Here is a 9,569-nt window from a genome sequence, read left to right as displayed (position 1 = left end):
TTAGGGTTAGGAACTAGAGTTAGTTTTAGGGTTAGGGTTAGAGGAGCTAGGGTTAAGTTTAGGGTTAGGAGTTAGGTTTAGGGTTAGGTTTAAGGGTAGGTTATGTTTTTGGGTTAAGGTTAGAGTTAGGGTTAAGGGTTAATGTTAGGGTTAGGGTAAAGGTACAGGTTAGGGTTAGGTTCAAGGTTATGGGTTAAAGAAAATAGGATTTTGAATGGGACTGAATTGTGTATTCCCACAAGGTTAGCTGTACAAGACTCTGTGTGTGTTTCAGTGCGTTTGTTTATTTCAGTGTGTAGAAAGTGTGTAGACTTCTCACCCTAGTTTGTTCTGTGCTTTTGGTGTTTTGTGAACAAGCTGTTTCCTCCTCTGCGGAGCACTAGAGGCTGAACAAACAGAGGTCCATTAAAAACGACTAACACCCAGAGATCCAATACAGAGATAAACAGCCTGCATTTCTGTCCAGTGAACAGGGCCTCGTTTCCCAGGGCCTTCGTATCGTTACGCTCATCGTTAGAACCATCTTACGATGTATCTTTAGTAGCCGAGATGTTTCCCAAACCATTGTTGTTAAAGTTGCACTTAAAAACTCTTGTTATTTACCGACTGCCTCAGACAAAATCAGCTAAGTGGGTCGTTGGATGCTTTTTGGCCCTTTCGTGTCTCTTTATCCACAGAAGATCTCCGCTAAACGTCAGAATCAAGATCAACATATATATTTTTATAAGTTAACTACTGTAATTACAAAGCCCATTGAACATGGGGACCGGGACATATTCCAAGATTAATCTAAAACTGCAGTCATATCTGGAATACCTTGTTTTATCACCTATATGCAGTTTCTAAAAGTTTCCCCAAAATGTCATTGTCTACCTTCATTATCAGTCTAATATAACTGCAGGAGATGTATTGTGTCCCTGCCAGACACCATGGTCAATTCATCACACTGTTTAAGCTGATCACTGCATTGTTATACCAAGCATCTAATTATCCCATAGAGAGACTGGAGGTGGATAGATCAGTAGATCAGGGCTCTACTACAATGCCTGAGCTCCTTTCATTCACAACGGGAGGACAATGGATTCTGTGTCTGGGCCTGGGCCGCTGTTAAAACAGGAATATGGACATGGTCTTGGGTATTTAACATAGTTACAAAAAAGAGGGAGGCTTATGAAGCAGTTTAATAGATGGTTTCTGCTGAAATTCCACATTTGTAGAAATGCCCACACACTGATTCATTCAAGGGTTTATCTTTATTTTTTAAACTATTTTCTACATTGTAGAAAAATAGTGAAGACATCAAAACTATGAAATAACACATATGGAATCATGTAGTAACCAAACAAGTGTTAAACAAATCAAAATGTATTTGATTCTTCAAATAGCCACCCTTTGCCTTGATGACAGCTTTGCACACTCCTGGCATTCTCTCCACAAGCTTCATGAGGTAGTCACCTGGAATGCATTTCAATGAACAGTTGTGCCTTAAAGGCACACCTCTCTCAGTCTCTCTCTATCTCAGTCTCTCTGTCTCTCTCTCTATAGAGAGTAATTAGCTGTAGCCTCCTCTGGGAGGCTCTAATATAGATAATGTAGGTCGCTGCCTTACAGGATGTCCTGCAGCACTAGGAAATATGCATTATAATTAATAGACATAGGGGTTGATACATTTTTCTTTGTGGCAAATCAGGTTTGACATTTTAAAGTGGAAATTACAAACTTTAGAAGCGTTTTTAAACCTTGAATCAACTACAATTAGCATTTTCCTGCTGTGCAGGAAACAATAGTGAACAAATTAAGATAGCAGAGCTGTATGTCTGTCTCTACAGACCAACCCAATTACACAAATGCCCCTCTTATATATCCGTCAGGTTATACCTCCCTGCTGGGATGTTGTTGAAAGGCGTGGAATCAGAGTGGAAACTAGTTCAGCTGGAGAGAAATGGAGTGTGTTGATGCCTTGAATAGAATGTGTATGCTATGCATTCGGAAAGTATTCAGACCCCTTGACTTTGTCCATATTTTGTTATGTTACAGCCTTACATCTAATATTGATTCAATTCTTGTTTATTCCTCATCAATCTAGACACAATACCCCATAATGGCAAAGCAAAAACATTTTTTTTTTTTGCTATATATTTTTTTTTTAACAAAATATGAAATATGATAAATCACATTTATGTAGGTATTCAGACCCTTTACTCAGTATTTTTTTGAAGCACCTTTGGCAGTGATTACAGCCTTGAGTCTTCTTGGGTATTACGCTATAAGCTTGACACACTTGTATTTGGGGAGTTTCTCCCATTCTTCTCTGCAGATCCTCTCAAGCTCTGTCAGGTTGGATGGGGAGCGTTGCTGCACAGCTATTTTCAGATCTCTCCAGATATGTTCAATCGGGTTCAAGTCCGGGCTCTGGCTGGGCCACTCAAGGACATTCAGACACTTGTCCCGAAGCCACTCCTGCGTTGTCTTGGCTGTGTGCTTAGGATCATTGTCCTGTTGGAAGGTGAACCTTTAATCCAGTCTGAGGTCCTGAGTGCTCTGGGGCAGCTTTTCATCAAAGATCTCTCTGTACTTTGCTCCGTTCATCTTTGCCTTGATTCTGACTAGTTTCAGAGTCCCTGCCGCTGAAAAACATCCCCACATCATGAAGCTGCCACCACCATACTTCACCGTAGGGATGGTGCCAGGTTTACTCCAGACATGATGCTTGGTATTCAAGCCAAAGAGTTCAATCTTGGTTTCATCAGACCAGATAATCTTGGTTCTCAAGGTCTGAGAGTCTTAAGATTTTGGCAAACTCCAAACGGGCTATCATGTGCCTTTTACTGAGGAGTGGTTTCCATCTGGCCACTCTACCATAAAGGCCTGATTGGTGGAGTGCTACAGAGATGGTTGTCCTTCTGGAAGGTGCTCCCGTCTCCACAGAGGAACTCTAAAGCTCTGTCAGAGTGACCATAGGGTTCTTGGTCACCTCCCTGACCAAGGCCCTTCTCCCCCGATTGCTCAGTTTGGATGGGCGGCCAGCTCTAGGAAGAGTCTTGGTGGTTCCAAACGTATTTAATTTAAGAATGATGGAGGCCACTGTGTACGTGTAAATATTACGTTATAGTAATATCGCCCTCTTTGCTATCCCAGGCAGCCACATGCAAATATGAATTAATTTACCCTCTTCCCCCATCCATATTCTCACACTTATTGAGATATACAGTACCTTCTCCTCAGTCTTTCTACAAACATCCATTTAGAAAAAAACCTTGGATGGTGAAAAGCCATCCATCTACACACAACATCTCCATTATACCAATGATGGGTATGTTTATAGGCAATGTATCCTAAAACCCCAGATATCAAAGTCTCTCTCTCTCTCTCAAGCAATCAGTCTCCACACACAGTTCCACATCTCTTAGCCCATCAACACCTCAGACTCAGTGGCGGTGCGTGGGTAAAATCACTGGAGGAAGTCAAGCCAGAAAGAAATGCCATATTACAACCTACTGTATGTGTTGTGATAATTGTGTTCTTTGCTCTAMAACCTGTTAGTTCATATGCCTTGCTACCTTGATATATAGGCCTAAGGCAGAGACAATAAGAAGACACAGTGGCAGAATAAATTGAACCACACCTGTGTGTCATCACAAAACCGGAGAGCAAACTATGTCCYGGTGAAATCCACAAAGCATATTGCATGTAATAAACAGTTACATGACCTACAGCATGGTCAAACAAGATAATGTTTCCSACATTTTCGGACCACTAAACAACTATTGATTTACAACCACAGAGAGTTACTGCAAGTTACAAAGAAAACAGGAGCTGRTCCCACTATTCCATCATCATTTCAACTTAAACATTTTGTCACGTTCTGACCTTAGTTCCTTGTTTATGTCTTTATTTTAGTTTGGTCAGGGCGTCAGTTGGGGTGGGCATTCTATGTTGTTTTTCTATGTTTTGTTCTGTTGTTAGATTTCTATGTGTTTGGCCTAGTATGGTTCTCAATCAGAGGCAGGTGTCAGTCGTTGTCTCTGATTGGGAGCCATATTTAGGTAGCCTGTTTTTCATMGTGTGTTGTGGGTGATTYTTTCCTGTTGTAGTGTTTGTTTCACATTTCAGGACTGTTTCGGTTTTCGGTATTATTCACTTTGTTATTTTGTATTTTTCAGTGTTCAGTTTTAATAAGTTAAATGAATAAGTTGTCTGCTACTCCTCAGACAAAGAGGACGAGAACTGTTACACATTTCAACATCATCAAATCATCAATGCTTAGTCTAATATTTAGGACAGGGACAATTTTTTGGCTAGCTAGTTAGCCACCAGAGGACAACAACACAACGAGATGCAACAGTTAAGTTTGGCTTTTGATGTGATGTGATTGCTAAAGCTRATTGTTCTATCTGTGTGATTGGTGMGAATCCAAATTCAAACTGGCTTCGCTTGACACTTTGTTTTGGTGTGCACCAGAACCGTTCACAGTTGAGCTCACTCAGTTCAGCTCAACACTGATTGGCTATTATTGTATACTTTTTTTTAACATGGGAGGCCAAATGCTCGCTYGCTTCCCTTGCCTACAATGCTATGGGAGACAATAATGTCATACWCTTTATGACCTGACAGCATCAGATAGATGGGCTACACGTACAGAGACAAAGGGGCGTTGTTTCGTTCGGTCGGATGCTTTCTCCGGTGAGATACATTCAGCCTCTTGGGAATTGAAGGAAAATGATGAAACACAGAGAGACGAAAGATCAATTATTTGATATGCTTTTATTTTTTATTGGTACATGTTTGGGGTGAAGCCTGGTTTCCCTTGGCATCCATGAATACACGCCACTGCACAGACTTCAGCTTATCGCCACACAGCAGTGACTACGTGTGTGTGAATAATGTACATTATTGTGTGTGTGAGTGTGAGTGTGTTTGTTTTGTGCTACTAGGATGAGACTGAGGCTTCGCCAAAGTAGGTTACAGTGTTAATCACATCGTTTCCAGGGGCGACAGTAACCGAGGGAGCACAGTGTTCCTACGGTAACAACATCACTTCCTTCCCACACATCTGTTATCTCTCRTTCTCTCTCTACCTATCCCTTCGTCTTTCACCCTAAGCTTCTTGTTCTTCCTCTCTGTCCCTGTTCCTCAAGCCAATGCTTACAAATACAGTATACAGTGCATTCAGAAAGTATTCAGACCACTTTCATTTATCCACATTTTGTCACGTTACGGCCTTATTCTAAAATGGATTAAATATAATAAAAAATCCTCGTCAATCTACACACAATACCCCAAAATGACAAACCAAAACAGGTTTTTATACATTTTAGCAAATCTTCTACAAACAAAACATTTAAATATCTTATTTACATAAGCATTGTGTCGAGGCACAGATCTGGGGAAGGGTAACATTTATCCAGCATTGAAGGTCCCCAAGAACAGTGGCCTCCATCATTCTTAAATGGAAGAAGTTTGGAACCACCAAGACTCTTCCTAGAGCTGGCCGCCCGACCAAACTGAGCAATCGGGGGAGAAGGGCCTTGGTCAGGGAGGTGACCAAGGACCCTATGGTCACTCCGACAGAGCTCCAGAGTTCCTCTGTGGAGATGGGAGAACCTTCCAGAAGGACAACCATCTCTGCAGCACTCCTCACTCTAACTTTATGTTAGAGTGACCAGATGGAAACCACTCCTCAGTAAAAGGCAAATGACAGCCCACTTGGAGTTTACCAATAAAATGACTCTCAGACCATGAAAACAAGCTTCTCTGGTCTGATGAAAATCAAGATTGAACTCTTTGGCCTCAATGCTAAGTGCCACTTCTGGAGTAAACCTGGCATCATCCTTGCGGTGAAGCATGGTGGTGGCAGCATCATGCTGTGGGGATGTTTTTCAGTGGCAGTGACTGGGAGACTAGTCAGGATTGAGGGAAAGATGAATGGAGAAAAGTACAGAGAGATTTGATGAAAACCTGCTCTAGAGCACTCAGGACCTCAGACTGGGGTGAAGGTTCACCTTCCWACAGGACAACGACCCTAAGCACACAGCCAAGACAACACAGGWGTGGCTTCGGGACAAGTCTCTGAATGTCCTCCTGTCACATAACAAAATGTGGAAAAAGTCAAGGAGTCAGAATACTTTTAGAAGGCACTGTAGAGTGGTAGAATTGTTTCTGTGWATATAAAAAAGTATGTGYACACCCCTTCAAATTAGTGGATTCAGCTATTTCAGCCACACCGTTGCACAGTCACGRAATCTCCATAGACAAACATTGGCAGTAGAATGGCCTTACTGAAAGCTCAGTGAATTACAACGTGGCACTGTCATAGGATGCCACCTTTCCAACAAGTCAGTTCATCAAATTTCTGCCCTGCTAGAGCTGCCTTGGTCAACTGTAAATGCTGTCATTGTGAAGTGGAAACGTCTAGGAGCAACAACGGCTCAGCCGCAAAGTGGTAGGTCACACAAGCTCACATAATGGGACCGCCCAGTGCTAAAGCACGTAGTGTGTCAAAATCATGTGTTCTCGGTTGCAACACTCACTACCGAGTTCCAAACTACCTCTGGAAACAATTTTTGTACAAGAACTGTTAGTCTGGAGCTTCATAAAATGGGTTTCCATGGCAGAGCAGCCACCCACAAGCTTAAGATCACCATGTGCAATGTCAAGCGTTGGATSMAGTGGTGTAAAGCTCACCACCATTGAACTCTGGAGCAGTGGAAACACGTTCTCTGGAGTGATGAACCACGCTTCACCATCTGGCAGTCTGACGGACAAATCTGTGTTTGGAGGATGCCAGGAGAACGCTACCTGCCCCAATGCAAAGTGCCAACTGTAAAGTTTGGTGGAGGAGGAATACATGTTCGACGAGRAGGTGRCCASATACTTTTGGTCTTGTAGTGTRTATATAAAATATTTTTTAAACATGGAGATGTAGCTACGTGTTTCATTCACTTACCACCACACTAAGTTCAGAACGCTGACTTCTAACATACTGGCCGTTCACAGAATATACACATAGAAATGCAACGTGAAGGACAGTGAGATCCTCATCATGTACAGCTCTATACAGTGAAACTCTTGTCAAGGTGATCTATCTCTGTGTTCTGGCTGTGGCCCAGATTCTTTTTGGCCCTGAAATAGAGCGCACCTGTGTGTGATCATCATTCAGGTCCTGAGCTACCCAACTATGATATCATCATCAATTGCCTGTTGACTGACTCAGCACATTCTCATCCCTGCTCTAAATTCTACACAACACCAGCTGTAGTCAGCCCAACGTTCTGAAGTTTTAAAGTTCCATAGTTCTGTAGTGTTGTACAGAGGGCGGGTGGGATGACGTGGAAAATACTTATTCTCTTCTCTATCTTCATCTCCCTGATTCCTGATTAAGCAATACTTTGGTGCAAGAGGACACATTTGCAAGACATAGAGAACACCCTTAGAGGTCAGAGGTCAGGCCAAGGTTGTGAGGTCAAGGTTGTGAGGCCAAGGTTGTGAGGCCTAAGGTTGTGAGGCCAAGGTTGTGAGGCCAAGGTTGTGAGGCCAAGGTTGTGAAGCCAAGGTTGTGGGGCCAAGGTTCAGGCCCAAGGTTCTGTGCAAGGTGTGAGGCCAAGGTTGTGAGGCCTAAGGCTTGTTGAGGCCAAGGTTGTGGGGCCAAGGTAGGCCAAGGTTGTGAGGGCCAAGGTTGTGAGGTCAAGGTTGTGAAGCCAAGGTTGTTGAGGCCTAAGGTTGTGAGGCCAAAGTTGTGAAGCCAAGGTTGTGGGGCCAAGGTCAGGCCAAGGTTGTGAGGTCAAGGTTGTTGAGGTCAAGGTTGTGTGGCCTAAGGTTGTGAGGCCAAGGTTGTGAAGCCAAGGTTGTGGGGCCAAGGTCAGGCCAAGGTTGGAGGTCAAGGTTGTCGGAGCCTAAGGTTGTGAGGCCAAGGTTGTGGGGCCAAGGTCAGGCCAAGGTTGTAGGCCTAGGTTGTGAGGTCAAGGTTGTGAAGCCAAGGTGTGAGCCTAAGGTTGTGAGGCCAAGGTTGTGAAGCCAAGGTTGTGGGGCCAAGGTCAGGCCAAGGTTGTGAGGTCAAGGTTGTTGGAGGTCAAGGTTGTTGTTGGCCTAAGGTTGTGAGGCCAAGGTTGTGAAGCCAAGGTTGTGGGGCCAAGGTCAGGCCAAGGTTGTGAGGTCAAGGTTGTGGGGCCAAGGTCAGGCCAAGGTTGTGAGGTCAAGGTTGTGTGGCCAAGGACAGATCAAGGTTGTGAGGCCAAAGTTGTGGGGCCTAAGGGTGTGGGGCCAAGGATGTGAGGCCAAGGTTGTAGGGCATTCACTCACTCAATGCATTCACTCATTCATTCACTCAATGCAGATGTAGAAGCACGGTGGCTAGGACAAACTCTCTAGAAAGGCCAGAACCTAGGAAGAAACCTAGAGAGGAACCAGGCTCTGAGTGGTGGCCAGTCCTCTTCTGGCTGTGCCYGGTGGAGATTATAACAGAACATGGCCAAGATGTTCAAATGTTCATAAATGACCAGCAGGGTAAGGTAATAATAATCACAGTGGTTGTAGASGGTGCAACAGGTGAGCACCTCAGGAGTAAATTTCAGTTGGCTTTTCATAGCCACTCATTCAGAGTTAGAGTCAACAGGTGCGGTAGAGAGAGAGAGTCCAAAACAGCAGGTCCGGGACAAGGTAGCACGTCCAGTGAACAGGTCAGGGTTCCATAGCTGCAGGCAGCACATTTGAAACTGGAGCAGCATCATGACCAGGTGGACTGGGGACAGCAAGGAGTCATCAGGCCAGGTAATCCTGAGGCATGGTCCTAGAGCTCAGGTCCTCCAAGAGAAGAGAGAGAGAAAGAGGGAGAGAGAAAAAGGGAGATAATTAGAGGGAGCATACTTAAATTCACACAGGACACCGGATAAGACATGAGAAATACTCCTCATATAACAGACTGACCCTAGCCCCCCGACAGATAAACCTTTACAGTATAAATACTGGAGGCTGAGACAGGAGGGGTCGGGAGACACTGTGACCCTGTTCGACGATACCCCCGGAAAGGGCCAAACAGGCAGGATATACTGTAACCCCACCCACTTTGCTAAGGCGCAGCCCCCACACCTCTAGAGGGATATCTTCAACCACCAACCTACTACCCTGAGACAAGGCCGAATATAGCCCACGAAGACCTCCCCCACGGCACGAACCCGAGGGGGGCGCCAACCCAGACAGGAAGATCACGTCAGTYACTCAACCCACTCAAGTGACGCACCCCTCCTAGGGACGGCATGGAAGAGCACCTGTAAACCAATGACTCAGCCCCCGTAATAGGGTTAGAGGCAGAGAATCCCAGTGGAGAGAGGGGATCCGGCCTGGCAGAGACAGCAAGGGCGGTCCGTTGCTCCAGTGCATTTCTGTTCACCGTCACACWCCTGSGCCAGACTACACTCAATCATAMGACCRACTGAAGAGATGAGACTTCAATAAAACCTTAAAGGTCGAGAACGAGTCTGTGTCTCTCACATGGATAGGCAGACCATTCYATAAAAATTGAGCTCTATAGGAGAAAGCCCTGCCTCCAGCTGTTTGCTTAGAAATTCTAGGGA

Source organism: Salvelinus sp. IW2-2015, unplaced genomic scaffold, assembly GCF_002910315.2.
Source record: "Salvelinus sp. IW2-2015 unplaced genomic scaffold, ASM291031v2 Un_scaffold3004, whole genome shotgun sequence".
Lineage (NCBI taxonomy): Eukaryota > Metazoa > Chordata > Actinopteri > Salmoniformes > Salmonidae > Salvelinus > Salvelinus sp. IW2-2015.
This window is presented reverse-complemented; position numbering follows the sequence as displayed.